Source organism: Cloeon dipterum, chromosome X (genome assembly GCF_949628265.1).
Source record: "Cloeon dipterum chromosome X, ieCloDipt1.1, whole genome shotgun sequence".
NCBI lineage: Eukaryota > Metazoa > Arthropoda > Insecta > Ephemeroptera > Baetidae > Cloeon > Cloeon dipterum.
Window position 1 is genome coordinate 22595474 of NC_088790.1, and position 14857 is coordinate 22610330.

Genomic DNA, 14857 nt, shown 5'->3' on the forward strand with positions numbered 1-14857 from the left:
CAATGAATAAATGTGTATATTAAACCAATTTGATTCAAATCAAAATTCATATGTATGCAACTATAACTTTTCTGAACAAAAGGGTATCACTTTTAGCAGCCTGATAAAAATTCTTATTTAAATGTGACAAGAGTGATTACAGGGTTAATATCAAAGAAATTGTAACAAATTCAAAATAAAAAATGACGTGTTTTTCAGAGAGTATATAGATTTAGGCTAACATTGCTAAAATAAAGATCTTGCTTGGGAATATCCGCTAATGAGCGTCGATTTTTGCGGATTGAAGCATTTTCGCTCACCCACACACCAGCGGAGCCGTCTCTGCTGCGTTTTTCTCATTTCGCCAAATGATTAATGGCGAAAATTCTGCCGCCTCATTTGCCCTCGCGGATCGGGAGAGAGCCTGGTGCAAAAAAATTATAACGAAAATCTCATTGCGTATCTTTGCTGATGGAATGTTTCATAAAAAATTCATCGCAAATCCTCGTCTCGGCGCGCAGGCAAAAGGATTAAAGCAATTTTATTTAAATGGAGAGAGAGCTCACTCAGCGCGTGCTGCAAATCCTTTGAAATTCGCTGCGCCGGTAGAGAAATTTGCCGTATTTTCAGCCATCGTTCATCCGATAGACGTGCACGGACGGATGGCGGTGGCGGGAAAACGCTCTCGTCGCTCGCTACCTGTGATCGATGCCGCCGCTGCCGCCGCGCGCCGTGAAATAGTAATTTAGATTAGCGCCGGCGAGGTTTGCAGCGGAAATGAGCCCGAGACGCGCACCCACGCGCGCCGAGCACCAAAAATTGAATGTTAAAAGCGATTTCCTCAATTAACGACGCGCTCCATCACGGCCGAAATTGTGTTTCGCGCCTGCCGATCGGACGGACAGACACTCGCTTCATTTGCATTTGTTTGTCCCTCTCTCAGCAGCGCGCGCTTTTAATATGCACGACCCGCACCACACACGCTACCGCCCGCAATCATACACTCCGCGAGCTTGTTTCACAGCAGCAAAATATGCTAATCCGCCAATTAAACTACTTGTTGGGAAAAAGCCCTCGTTCAAACGGCATTTGCAAAAGTAAATAAATAGTATAAAACGAAATGTATACAGCCATCAATTAGCTGCAGCAGTTCTGCGAATAAATACTAAATACTTTTATTGATTACTTCATTTATTCTCACTTGAAAATTGGTCACAGTTAAAAGAACATCAAATTTATTCGTTTATTGTTGAACCTCTTAATATTTCAACCGTATCAAAATTAATTATATTCAGGCTAAATAAAACAGATCTTTCCATCTTTTTAACCTCCGGTGATGAATAATTTTTTTAATTCGTGTATATAAAATAATAAAGATTGAATTGAGCATGAATTTCGTAATTAATTCTACTTCATCTTATTTTAATTAGTACATTCATTTTAAACAATTTTGGCACCGATTGGTAGATTTCCAATTATTAAAATTAGTAATAATATATCATAAACTGTGTAACCAAATGATGTTATTTATTTATTTTACATAAATTTGATTTTTAGCTCCCATACTGCGTTAACATCAGCTCTGAATGAAATTTGGTCCTAATATATTTGATAAAAAGATTAAATAACCATATCAAATTTTATTAATAGCAAATTTTACTCTTTTAACAAAATTGTAAACAATTTTTAAGTTGTTGACTGCATACTATTTAGCTATAAGTTAAATCTACTATGTAGTGAGAAAATAATATTCAGTTGTAAATATCGTTATTTTAGATAATGATTCCTGGCTGATTAGTTAGACTGAATGAGTTTGGAATGATGTAATTTGTTTCACCGTGTTTAATAAAACACTATAAGTTAAATTTCTGTGTTTCCAACCTAAAAAAATTTGTTGCTCCTTTTTCCTCATTTATTTTCCCATTGTGACAGATCGTTCATTCAGTGACATTTCCATCTCACGAGGACTTGTCTCTTCTCTGCGACTGGAAAAATCCGCCTAGAATGTCACAGTTCTTTTCACTTTTTTACCCTTGCAAAGCAGCATGCGAGACTATTTATTAGGCAATTTGTTCCTGCTTGTGTGAAAAAAGCAGGGAAAATGAAATTCAAGCATTGTCCGCCGCAACACGCTAGAGACAAAAAGGGAAGATTATTTTTTATCTCGTCTGACGGGGCGCGTAATAAATTTTAAATGTAAATACGTGGCGGGAAATCTAATGCTGGTGTGGCTGATTTTTAACGCAACGCAGACGCTTACTCCTTTTCCGCCTTGTTTCATCTCGTGTCGCCGCCGCCGCGCTGGGACACGACCGCACGTGCACGCTCTCTCTCTCTCTCCTCTCTGAAGAATTTTCTTGCAGCCGACACTGAAATTAGCCGCTGCACATGTTGATACATTTTTTATGCAAATACCGCTTCAAAGAACGGCGAGGGTGCTGAAAGGCATTTTATAAATCTGTGTTCGTTCGGTTGTTTCTCCGGCGTTTAATAATTAGAAATCAACAAGAGGCAGTAGCAGCAGCGACAACTCCTTTGTGCGCCCGGAGAAATAAAATATTCGCTCGCTCGCTTGCTCGCTGCAAGGACTTGAAACAAACGAAGCATGTAAAAGAAGCTTAATGAGAGACTGGTAAAGAAGAGGAAAAATCCGGCTCGAGAAAGATGAAACTACCCGCCGAGTATCAGCTTCCTTCTTTCAGTGGCGACAAAATAAAATAAAAAGGAGCAGGACGAGAAGGCGCCGGGCAAATGAATTAAAATCCGCCACAGTCTTTCTTGCAAAGTAGTGTGCGAGGCCACAAGTGCTGATTAAAAAAGTAGTGAGTTTAATTAGTTTCGTGCTCAGTCCGGAAAAGCGGATATTTTATTATTCATCAGTCTGCTCAAGGAAACTGGCAAGTTTTTAATTGTCTCTAGCAGACGAAAAATACACTGTTTAATTGCAGAAATAAATGTGTTTGATGGCATAATCGTCGCCGCCAATTTAATTCACTGGCTCGTTTGCGCAAACAATTACGCGCGGCGGTCGGTGCAGCGCAATAAAATCAAATCGCCCTCATTTGGCAAGGAAGAGACCCCGAAACGCGGTCATAAAACGCAATTGGCGAAATGAATTTGCCATCAGCGCAATAAATGCAGGCCGAAATAGAGCAAGAAGAGCGGCCAACAGCAGGGACGTGCGCAAGAGCCGAATGGAAAAATCACAGAAATATATATGTTACAATGATTTTATTTCATCTCGACCAGGTTTCGGCCCCTCCTGTACCATTGGACTAAAAATTACAGAATTCAATTTGATATGAAACATAAAAGTAAGCTATTAAATTTTTTGTTTAAAAAAATTCAGTACAAAAATTGTTATAAAAAGAATGAATTAGTCATTTCTTCAAAATAGTCTTTATCATTTCATTCGAAAACAGGAAAAATTCCACACACCTAGTCATGGGTAGACGTAATACCAACTTTGAGTCCCAAGTCAGACATGAGCCTATTTTTCTCTTCTCGTTATCTTTTTTGCTTCTCTCTCCTTTTAAAAACCCCCCATTTATTTTTGTATGCTTCATAAATTTCTATATTTTTTAACTCATGATTAGGGCTGCGGCCGAAACCTGGTTGAGATGAAATTAATGATTTTTTCTTCATTTTATAATCAGTGCTCATTTGATCATTACCGACGAGAGGAAACCAGGGAAAATTTCATTTTTAACTCATGAGGCTCATGAAATTGTTTTTTTTTTAATTTCCAAATCGCTTATAAATGAAAAATTAAACTATTTCATTCAATAAATTCAATGAAAATTTATTATTTGAGCTCCAGGAATTATATAACTAGTTGTTTGTGTCATTAATTATATGACTATTTCTGACGCCCCTTGGTTTATGTACGCACAAGCAATAAGCAATAATAAAAGTTAACGATTGCATGCAGAAGCCGGGGCTCATAATTCTCGTTTATGCCGAGTGACCTTTAATATCTGCTGAATGAAAAGGCGGGGGTGCGATATATGTGCTGCTCTCGTTCGTTCGCTAGGTCTATTTTAAGAAAAGCAGTCACGACCCTAGCCTGGCCGTGCACACACACACTCTCTCTGGTCGCGCATAAAGTACAAAAGCCGACTGTTTCCTGCCGAAGGGTGTGGTGGATGCTCCGGTTGGCGGGCGTAGCCCCTAAAAGTGCCACTCTCCATCTCGACATTATAAAATATACCCATTGCAGCGCCGAGAGCAGCGTGCATTCGCCCCCGCCCTGCAAATCACCTTTTCCTCTTTCTCTCCGCGAGCTGCTTCGCGGATATTTCCATAAATTGCGTGCGATTAGCCAGTCTAATCAGCCGAGCCAGCCCAGGGATCAGCCCTTGACCTACTGAGAGCGGCGCGGCGGAACACGAAATGATGGTGCTTGTGCTGCGGCCGGGGTTGCAAATTGGTGTTTAAGAGCGCGGAAATGGTGAAAAATCGCCGCGATTGCCGGCAAAGTGCTCTTTATGTCCGCTGCACCAGTGCAACCCCACGGTTTTTTTCCTCGTGGCACCAATGGAAAATATATATAATACATATATTGCTAGCAAAATTATCCCAGAGACAACTGTAAAAATTCTAACCTAATATACTTCAATAAAAGAATAAAATTGTTTTTTTAAAATATATACAAAAATTTAGATTTCCAATTTTTATGGTTTAGTGTCATATTTTTCGTGTTCTTTATACATTTTATTGCATATCTTCATCGATCTTAGTCTAAAAAGTTATAAATATTGAGGTCATTTACTGAGAGTATATTTTAAACAAAGTAAAAATTTTATTACAAAAAACTAGCCCTTCTCTTACTAATTAAATAATTCTCTTGTAAATAAATTTGTTTTGAAAGATATTTAAGAAAACGATATCAGTTTTGAAACAAAGAAGAAAAATACACACACATAATTAAACTTTAAATTTGATAAACTATATGGCTCTACTCGGTGTGAAAAATTAAATTTGGTTTGTCAGCAATTAAGGGAAAATTAAATAAGTAAAAATCAAATCACACGTTCTCCTACTAGGCAGCAGCTTTTTCGGCTCCGTAAGCCTCATTATCAATGCTTTTGACCCAAAACAAAAAGCCTAATCCCAATATTAGCTGCAGATAATTCTGAATTCATCCATATCTGAGTAAAAATCAAAAAGAGGATACGCGTGACGGAAATTCACTCGCCCTCCCTGTGATATGAACCTTCCCTCACAAAAATTCATTAGCTCAAAAATACCATCCATTGTAATGCACGAAAAGCTGATTTCAAAGAAAGAGAGTTCTGCTTTTGATCAGGCCTGTGAGGCCGAATCAGCCGCCGTACGTTACGAGAACGTGCGTCAATTAATTTTCCTCTTTTAATATTCACTAATAGCTGCCCATCCAGATTTAATTTTCCACGCTGAGTAAAGCCATAAAGTTTTTCTTAAATGGAAATATGCAAAAATAAAGCAAGTAATTTTGATTTAGTAACTCAAATCCAGCAATAGGAAGAAAATAATTACTGCCATTCAGACAGAGGAAATAATCATTCTCATTCAACTCTGACGATCACACGCCTTAGCAGTGTCTTCTCGCGTCCTCATTAATTATGCGCGAAACAACGACACACGCGCACCGTTTTGATCCACTAATTATTACGAAATTTTCAGGACGATTCGGAACAATGCTCGGCAAATTAACCTTTCGCCGCTCCATTGTTTCCGTGCCTGGCTCATTAAAAGCTGCACGCGGCCGGATAATTTATCTCTTAAGGCGTTTTGTTTATATAAATTTTCGTGTTTCATAAATAGACATTTCCGCCAGGGGAAAGAACAAGAAAGAGCAGCAGCTCGCCGCGCGGGCCCGGCTCGGCGCATTTACTCATGCATGCGGGCAGAATAAATTATCATTGTGTGCTGTGTGTGTGCGCGCGCGTTTCATCCTCGTTCCCTCGCAGTTCTTGAATTTTTGTAAACAACCAGGCCACTCTTGCTTATTATATTTGTGTGTATATACGGGCAGAATGCAGGGGAAAGTCGAGATATTGTGCGCGTGCATGTAATTCTTGACGGGGACTCAGCAAGCCACGGCTGGAAAAGCGTTGAATTTTATTTAGAAAATTACTTAAGTGCATTTTGAGAATTTTAGTCAACTTGAGCCTCCATTGAAATTTAGAAGAGTCGTTAAAAATGTTATTGATTTTAGTTGGTTATTTTAAATGGCTCTCAAGATGAAACTGACAAATTACATTATTTGACACTTTATATCCAAGCATGTGAGTAACAATTTAAATCAAGCGAACAAGGTACCACTTTGTGTAGAATATTTTTTTAAAATTCCGATTGCTACACATTTGAATTTTACGTAACTTAAAAATACATAATGAAAGTTTTACAGTGAAAAAATAGACTTTACTGGCCAACCAACAATAAAGAACATTTTGTATTGTTTGCAATAGCAAATATGTAATGATTCATTGATTCTATTGTTAGTTTGTTGAATTTAGCAGCAGTTTATCTCCAAAAAGTGCATTATTCAAATCAGAAACAATTAGATATTGTGTAACAGTTTATTTCAGATTTTGCCAATTTACTCAAAAAAATCAAACAGATTGTCGTAAGGATTGTTTTGCTTGATTTTGAGTCCTCTCGTCACTATCTGTCCAATTGCGTGCGATGTGTGAGGTAAAATTTCCTTCTGGGAAATTTGACCCCGATTTTCAATATAGGGAGATAATGTTCGCCGATTGCAAACTTTATCGAATATATTTAAACGTAAACCTGGAAAAATTGAGCTCTTTCCCAATTTTTTGAGAGCACTCACAATTTTTTAGTTCGCTTTACTTCAATAATTCCTTCTCAGTATTTACATAAAGTGAACAAGAGACTTTAAAGCTACAAGGGAATAAAATCTACTTTCAAATGGGATTTGTAAAAACGAAAAAGAAACAAAGGCTCTGAAATCCCCGGAAAAACGCGATAAAAAAGAGAACATGCAGGGTTTTTTTCTCCAAATATTTGTGATTTCTACATAAATCTAACATAAATCTACAAAATTCTAAATAAATACCCTTATATTTAATACATCTTTATCTTCACCAGAACGAGTCAAAGCCCTCGATTTTAATAATTCCAAAATTTATCTCAAAAGGTTGTATTTATTTTCATCAGAAGTTTCAAAAATCTTAAAATTGTGTCATTATATATGGTGACATTTTTTTCTAGTCTTAAAAAATAAATAAACAAATATTTCTAAATTGATAAAGAATCCATCTAAAATCCACAGCAAATAATAACTTTAGTTTCTTTTTTCGGTCAAACAAGCAGGATGATCCGGGCAAAGGTCATTGTGAAGTCGTTGTTGTGTCTGATCGATTTTGCGCCGTGATGGGTCTTCGCCTCGCATAGTGTCAGATTCAGGTGATTTTTGCGCGCGGCCGAGGGGCAAAGAGGGCCAACGCCCTCGCCAACTAAGCTAAAAGCTGCAATAGACCGACGCAGTCACTCATTCAACGCATGTATAGTTGCGGCCGGCTGGCTGAGTATGTACATAAGGTACACACTCACGCTCTTGAACCACACCCTTGTTGAACAAACAGTTGTTACCGCGCGCACGTATAAAAAAGTTAGGTGAACGGAAACGAATTTGCTAGCAGAGGAGAGACCCGTGGATTAATGCTGAGCGTGTTGCTGCAAGAACTTATAATTAATTTAAAAATGCTGATGTACGTTTTACTTTAAAAAGTGCAAACGTTTAGCGACAAGTTAATTAATTTATAAATTGTTTTTTTAGTTTGTTTAAAAAAATGACTATAGCTTTATATTCATAGGAAGTGATTGACAATAACTTGTTTAAAGCTACGTTTATTCTCCTCTCCAAATCATTATTGGAAAGGTTGGCACTGTTTTCTTTAAATCAAATGATTTTTACATTTTTTAAAAGCACATTTCCTAGTATTATAATATACAACTAATTTACACGGATTTAAATTTAAAAGAGAGTTTCCACGTTTATTCCAGATTATTTTAAATTTATTTCAACAAAAATAATATTAATTTCAACAACTACAGCGTTATTTAATTTATTTTTGCAGATTGCCGGATTAGCGGATTTGCCAGAGGGGTAAAGCACAATCAATAGCGTGGCAGCTCGCCGTTTAATTAGCAATAAGTGAGCAATGGCAAACAATAACAAATTAGTAAACGGCCTCGGCAGGCGCGGCGCGGAGCGAGTGAGTGAAAAAAGTAATTAGGCAAATAGAAGAGAAACGGCCCTTCTGGCGGCGACGCCGCCGCTCGCCTGCCCGCCGCCTGATGAATGTGGAAACGCGGCTGCTGCTGCTATCTTGGGCGCAAATCGAGTTACGAGCCTGCTTCCTCTGGTGCGCTGCCGAGGCATTTCAACAGCCACTGGGCTCCACTTGATCAGCGCAAAAGTTTCAATCGCTCCGGCATCACATAATGACGACGCAACTCGAAGCGCCGGCAAATGATCGCTCGGGGCTAATTCTGCGCCGCCGGATTGCACCCACAGCCCCGCTTGCCCTCTCGCCACTCCGCAGAGAGAAGCGCCGATTGCGCGGAAAATTCCCACTGGAGCTCGCAAACTCAATCAATCTGCTTTGAATCGATTTTTTCCTCCTCTGCACAAACGAGTTTGCGCTTGAAATGAATTAATTGTTTTTGAAAAACATTAAGAAAGGAAAAGGTGGCTGACTAAAATGGATCTATTTGTAAGGTTCAATCTATAAATAGCATAATTAAAACAAAACATGATTCTGATTTGGTAATTTCTCTGAAAAGAACAAAGCTTCAAAAAGAAAATTGTTCAGCTTTAAGAAAATGTGTAGCTCTTTCGCTCTAAAAATAATAAGAGTTTCAGAGCCTGGAACACCAAAGAAAATTTTCATTTATTGTTCTTCTTAAATGACACGCAATTGTGTCTTATGTCTTAAAAAACACGTATTAAACAAACCCTCATGAAAACTGCAATAAATTTTAGATGTTGTACCACCACTCATAAAAAATAGAACAACCGTTTTGAAAACTTTAAATGAATCAGTTGTCATGGAACAATTGCATATTTTGAGACGCTCTATCCTCTTACATATATTTGGACTGTTTGTAAAAAATTGTTGGAATTGTTTTACTAAACTTAAATCTTAAATCCTCTTGACAGATTTTCTTTGAATTATTTCCCTTGCAAACGAGAGCATACTGCATGTTTAGAATGTTTGACGGTTGCTTTGTGGCCAGACCAAAGCGAATTAATTATCAACGAGCATACTAATAAGTGGTGATTATGGCGTTTGCGAGAATTGCCGCAAACGCCTCTGCCAACCGAGATGCTTGATGCCGCTTCGATGTATAATTATGAACGTGATTTCGAGAAATGCTCGACGATGTTAAATACGGAGTACTTACTGAGCGTGAGTCGTCTGGGGAGGCGACGCCTGACTTTGATTGCGGTATGCAGCGTGCGCAACGTGGGTGCGGAGCAAAAAGCCTAAATTGTAGCAAACTTCTGCTGCCAGGTTAAGCTCATGTTCATCAAATGTTCGGAATGATATAAATACCTCTCACGATTTAGAGCATCTTCGAATCTCACCTTCCATGCCAATCATATTATTAGCACTCCTGTTCACGACGTGTTCATACGAAACCAACAGACAGAAATTAGTTTAAAGGCCCCCTGAGGTGAACATTTGTCGGCACTCTTGAAGTTCAATTGTAGCGATAATCGACAATAGTTTGACTCCAACAAGTAGTTATTTCAACAATCTTTCCCATCAGTTCAATTTAACAACAAAATGGCGAAAAATTGGGCACTAACCCTAAAGAGAAAATTTCCTTAAATTAATTCATTTTAATATAAGCCTCCGAAATTTAATCTTGGTGGTGTACCAAAGGAGGAACGCGTCTGTACATGGAATATAGCACTTTGAGCTAATAATGTCATTGCTCAAAGCCTGTCAGGGAGCAACGCGATTAAGTATTCGAGGAGCCGTTAGTGCGTAACTGAACATCCAGCTCGATTAATTAGCCGTAATGCACCGGGCAGACGACGACGCGCTTACCCACTTGCGTTCCAGTTAACTCTAATCTGCCGTAGGACAGCCCCAGTACCGCCCAATCTATTCAAATAGACGCCCAGAGCGGCAGGTACGGACTGTTTGCGCCCAAACTCGAACGTGCTGAGTGAGATTCGATGTAAAAGGCGCATTAGCAGTAGAGCATTCCCCCGAAGAATTCAATCCGAACAAGGAGCCGCGTGGGATCCGCGTGGCCAAAAATGTGATTTGATTTCCCCGCCGGACAATAGGGACAATAGGCCCCGACCCGTGCCTGTCTCTATTTGTATCCCTATATGCACCCCAATTCGACACAATAATGCTTCGCGTCCGAGAAGAGGTACGGAGAAGGGACGTGAAACATGAATATTTTATCCTTCATAAAATAAAATGTTTGATTTTGTTTTAAAAACAGCACTTAAAATTTAATTTAAAAAAAAAAACTGCGATCCATGTATGCTTTTCTTAAGTCGAGTGAGATTATTTGCATTTAAATACAATTTATTTTATCTGTTACAAAAGTAAAAGTGTAGTATATTAATAATTTCAGGCAGCAAGCGAAAAAAAATCTTTTCATATTCTTGTTTGACCATGTGTTACACACTCTTTATTTGAAGATAATTTCCATTTGTATTTTTACTTGATATATTTTATTCATATTTTTACTGATTATAATTTGTTAAGCTCGTGTATATAAAGGGTTGGAAAGATTCAGAAAAAAATTCCACTTCACTGGACACCAATACACTTTTATCATCGTAAGCAATTTTTTCCTGCAGTAGATAAATGCAAATCAATATCAATTTTTTCTATTTTTGCCCCTAGTGGCTGTTCTGCACGTCCCTGGGAGAGACTTACACATAAGCAAGGTAGGCAGACGGAGTAATCGCCTGCGCCGGCACATTCTCTCCTCGCTCTCTCTCTCTCTCGCTGATATTGGCAAGTCTATTCAGCTGCTGTAGAAGACAGTAATTTGATATTATTCGCAGTACAGATTACGGGCCTGTCGTATCGGAGATGGAAATACGACGGCCTCTCTCTCTCTCTCTCTCTCTCTCTCTCTCTCTCTCTCTCTCTCTCTCTCTCTCTCTCTCTCTCTCTCTCTCTCTCTCTCTCTCTCTCTCTCTCTCCAGAGCAACAAAAGGAGATTGCATGGCGGCGCGCGTGCATGAGAATATGAGCAGTTGGCAATCTCGATGTCCCCGGGGACAACTGAGCCGCACCGACTGACTCCCTCCCTCTGCCTGTCATTTTGCCGGACCTGCGATATCCCTTCTTATCACTCGCAGCAGCAGCAGCAGCCAAGGAGATGGCGTGCGGTGGGCAAAAATTCGACTCAATGCCCTACGCTGGAGGAAGTGCAGCATTTGACATTTTCGCAGCTTGGCCCCGAATTATTAAAGCACCAGCTGCAATTGCGCCCGCAGGCCTACGACGAGGGGTGCAATTTTTATGAAAAACGACCGTGTCGGTGCGTTTTTATAAGCCGCGCTTATTTTCGTGCCCCCGCGGCCTCTGGCTTGATCTTTATGATGGTGTTTTTTAATTTGCTTTTGATGAATTAATTACGCCCCACGCAGCGAAATTGCGGTTCACTCCCGCGGCCTGAGTCATCACTTGCCGTGCGTTCTGAATTGATAATTTCCAGCTACACATCAACCAAAAAAAATTTAATCCAATACAAAAATATTTCTCTAAAATACAATGAGGCGGATTTTATTAACGTTGGCCAATAATCACATTTATTTAAGGGTACTTAGAATTTAATTTATTATATGTTCTCTAAATCAAGGCAGATCGGTCGAAGAAAAAATTCAAACACCGTTGAACATCAAACCAACATATTTAATGACAATAAAATTATAGGTCAAAGGTTAACGTCAATATTGATTTTAGATTAAAAGTTTAAGCCCTATTTTAAAAATAGGTAAAAAGATAAATTCTTTTTAGCCACGTCCATTTTTCAAGCACCAAATAAAAGTCAAGAATGGATATTTCTCTTTTATTTTATTTTTTTTTTTATAAAAATTCAAGTCTCTAAAATTTTTGCTGTTTGAGCTTTGGAAAAACGTTGCGTTAACCAAATCTCGGCTTCTAAGAGTCAAGTTTGAAACAATTGAATACCTTTCCAATCATCTTGACCTATGACTGATATGTAGTCTCAGGTTGCCCAACTCTCTTTACATTATATATAACTATAAATCGTTCAAAATTTAGAATAATTATAATTCCCAGCAAAAATTCTGATCATCTTTAATGGATTTTAATAAAACTAAACACTTAAATGACTTGTTTTATAAGGATAATTTGTTTACTGTCGCTTTACATGTGTGTTTACGCTGATAGTCAGAAACGCACAGCGTGTTCAAATATTTAAATAGGGCGCACAGCCGTTATTCCCGCCCCTGCTGAAAATATGAGCCCTAATGATGCAGCTAAAAATAAAATGCAGGCTGCGCCCCTCGTATTTTTTACGCCTCGAGTTGTTTACCTTTTCCTGTGCATTCCACCTGCGGGGGTGTGCCAGCCGGCATTTGCCTCGCTAGCGAGACACAAAGTGCGGTGGCATTTTTCATTGACCCCTGCGTCATTTCGCGGGGGAAGATCATTTGGTGATAATGGGTGGAGAGCAGAGAGGGCGCCGCGCGAACGAGAGAGCGAGAGAGAGAGCCAGGATGTCAGGCGGTGGCTTTTTTGAGAGCGCGCGCGGGGGTCGATTTCGGGCACGCTCGACTAATGCCGAGCCGGAGTGAGTGAAAGAGGGACATTGATCGCTTACACAACTGTGGCACTTTATGATTGGTTCGCTCCACGCCCTACGTCATTTCTTTGCCATTGTAACAGGTGGTTCAACATGCACTTGGCAAAAAAGCAGGTCGTCGTCGTCGTCATATCGGCGCCAAATGAATCTGCTGGCCCCGTTTAATTGGAAGGGCTCAACTTTTCCCCTGAAGAAAGAAATAATGCACGCTCTGCTCTCGCGATCCAATTATCTTTTCTTTCGCGTGCTGCGCGCTGCCTTTTTTAATTAAGACGCCGCGCGTCTCTCGAGACGAGAGCGCGCGCGGGTATTACGCACGTGCACCCCTTTTCCGGGTGCTTATTAATTGAACAGCCATTCAAAATTTTATATTTCCTTATTTTAGACTTTTATCAGTGGTTTCAGCGGGAGAGTGGATGGAAATCGTACTTCAAAAATAAGGCATTCCGAAAGGGTGAAAAAGATTCTTGGAAAGACTGGAAGCTTCGGCTGAATGCACGTTTGAATGTGTATAAATAAGCAAGCTACTGAATGAAATGCGATGTGAGCTTTACATTAATCTCTACTTTTGAACTGAATTTATCACGGCAAAATAAACAGCTCGTGCTTTTTCCTTACAAATCGTCGACCTACTGATGAGCCCCATGGGTTGGTTATTTATAACATTCATTAAAGATTTTCAATTTTGAAAACAAGTGAAACAACATGCAAATTAATATTCCTATTGATGCCGAAATTATTTCCAAACTTAATTCTCTTTCGCCATCAGCTAACCTCATTTTGACTTATACCAATTAAACATTTAAATTCAATTCCTAAAATAATCTGGAATTCTGATCGCCTCCCAGCGTGGCAATGTCGGCTTTAAAATCAATTTCTATTCAGAGGTAATGGACTCAAAAAGACAATAAACTAACTTCTCGTGCTATGCTTAAATCTGCGTGTTTACAAAGTAAATTTATTTACATTAAATAAAATGGCAAGAAACAAAATAGGCAACGGTGGTAGCTCTAGCTCTTGCATGGTATTTCTTCCTGAATTCTTTCCGCGTCCAACTGTTTGGGGTCAACGCGCGAATTAAGATATATCGCCTTTAATTTTGAATCGAGCAGCAGCAGCAGTGAGGGCGGACAGAAAGAGGAAAAATAAGGTTTTACGGCTGGCGAAAAGGAACGCTATGTTTGCGCTCGCTGAAGAAGGAAAGAAGACTTTGCAATGCAGCGAAACAATGTGCGAGCAAATAACAAATTTAGCAACAAGAGGAATGGCGGCCCAAACTGCTCTCTCTCTCTCTCTCTCTCTCTCTCTCTCTCTCTCTCTCTCTCTCTCTCTCTCTCTCTCTCTCTCTCTCTCTCTCTCTCTCTCTCTCTCTCTCTCTCTCCCGCCCGTCTTCTTATTTCTCCGAAGGGAGCCAAATTTCGATTTCAAGTGTTTTGTGCGGAGCGAGCGAAATTTCCCCGTTCGCCGCCGCCACTGCCGTAGCTGCTGCTGCTGCTGGGGACCAATTCTCCAGATCATTCCTTCTAGTGCGTGCGTGCAAATAAAAAAGGCAACCCGAAATTGCTCGCCGGCCGGGGCTCGATTGGCAATTTTTTCATCTGCGAGTGGACACTCCGCGAAACTGGGCCAATTTCCAGAATTGCATCAGCCGCTTTAATTGAATGAAGCCAATGAGAGCAAAAATCTGCCGCCGGCGCCGCCCGGGTGATTCATGACGGCCATTTAAGACTTTATACGCGCGCAGCCGTAATATTATTCCCTTTTGGCCTAATGAGATCATCAGGGGACCTCGTGAGAGGACACCCTTTTGCATGCGGAGCACATTAAAAACGGCAACGGCGGCCAGGCTGGGCGGGCATTCCTTCTGATTACTGCTGCACACACGCCCGCCCGCCCGCCGAATTAATTTCTGTGAAAGCGCCACCGCCAACAGCAGCAGCAGCAGCAGGTCTGCAACATCATTTGCGGGCCAGCCACACTGGTTGCCTAAATTTCGTTCTTTCGCCGCCGCCGGCACAGAAAAAGCATTTGTTTGCCTCGGGCAGTGTTCAAT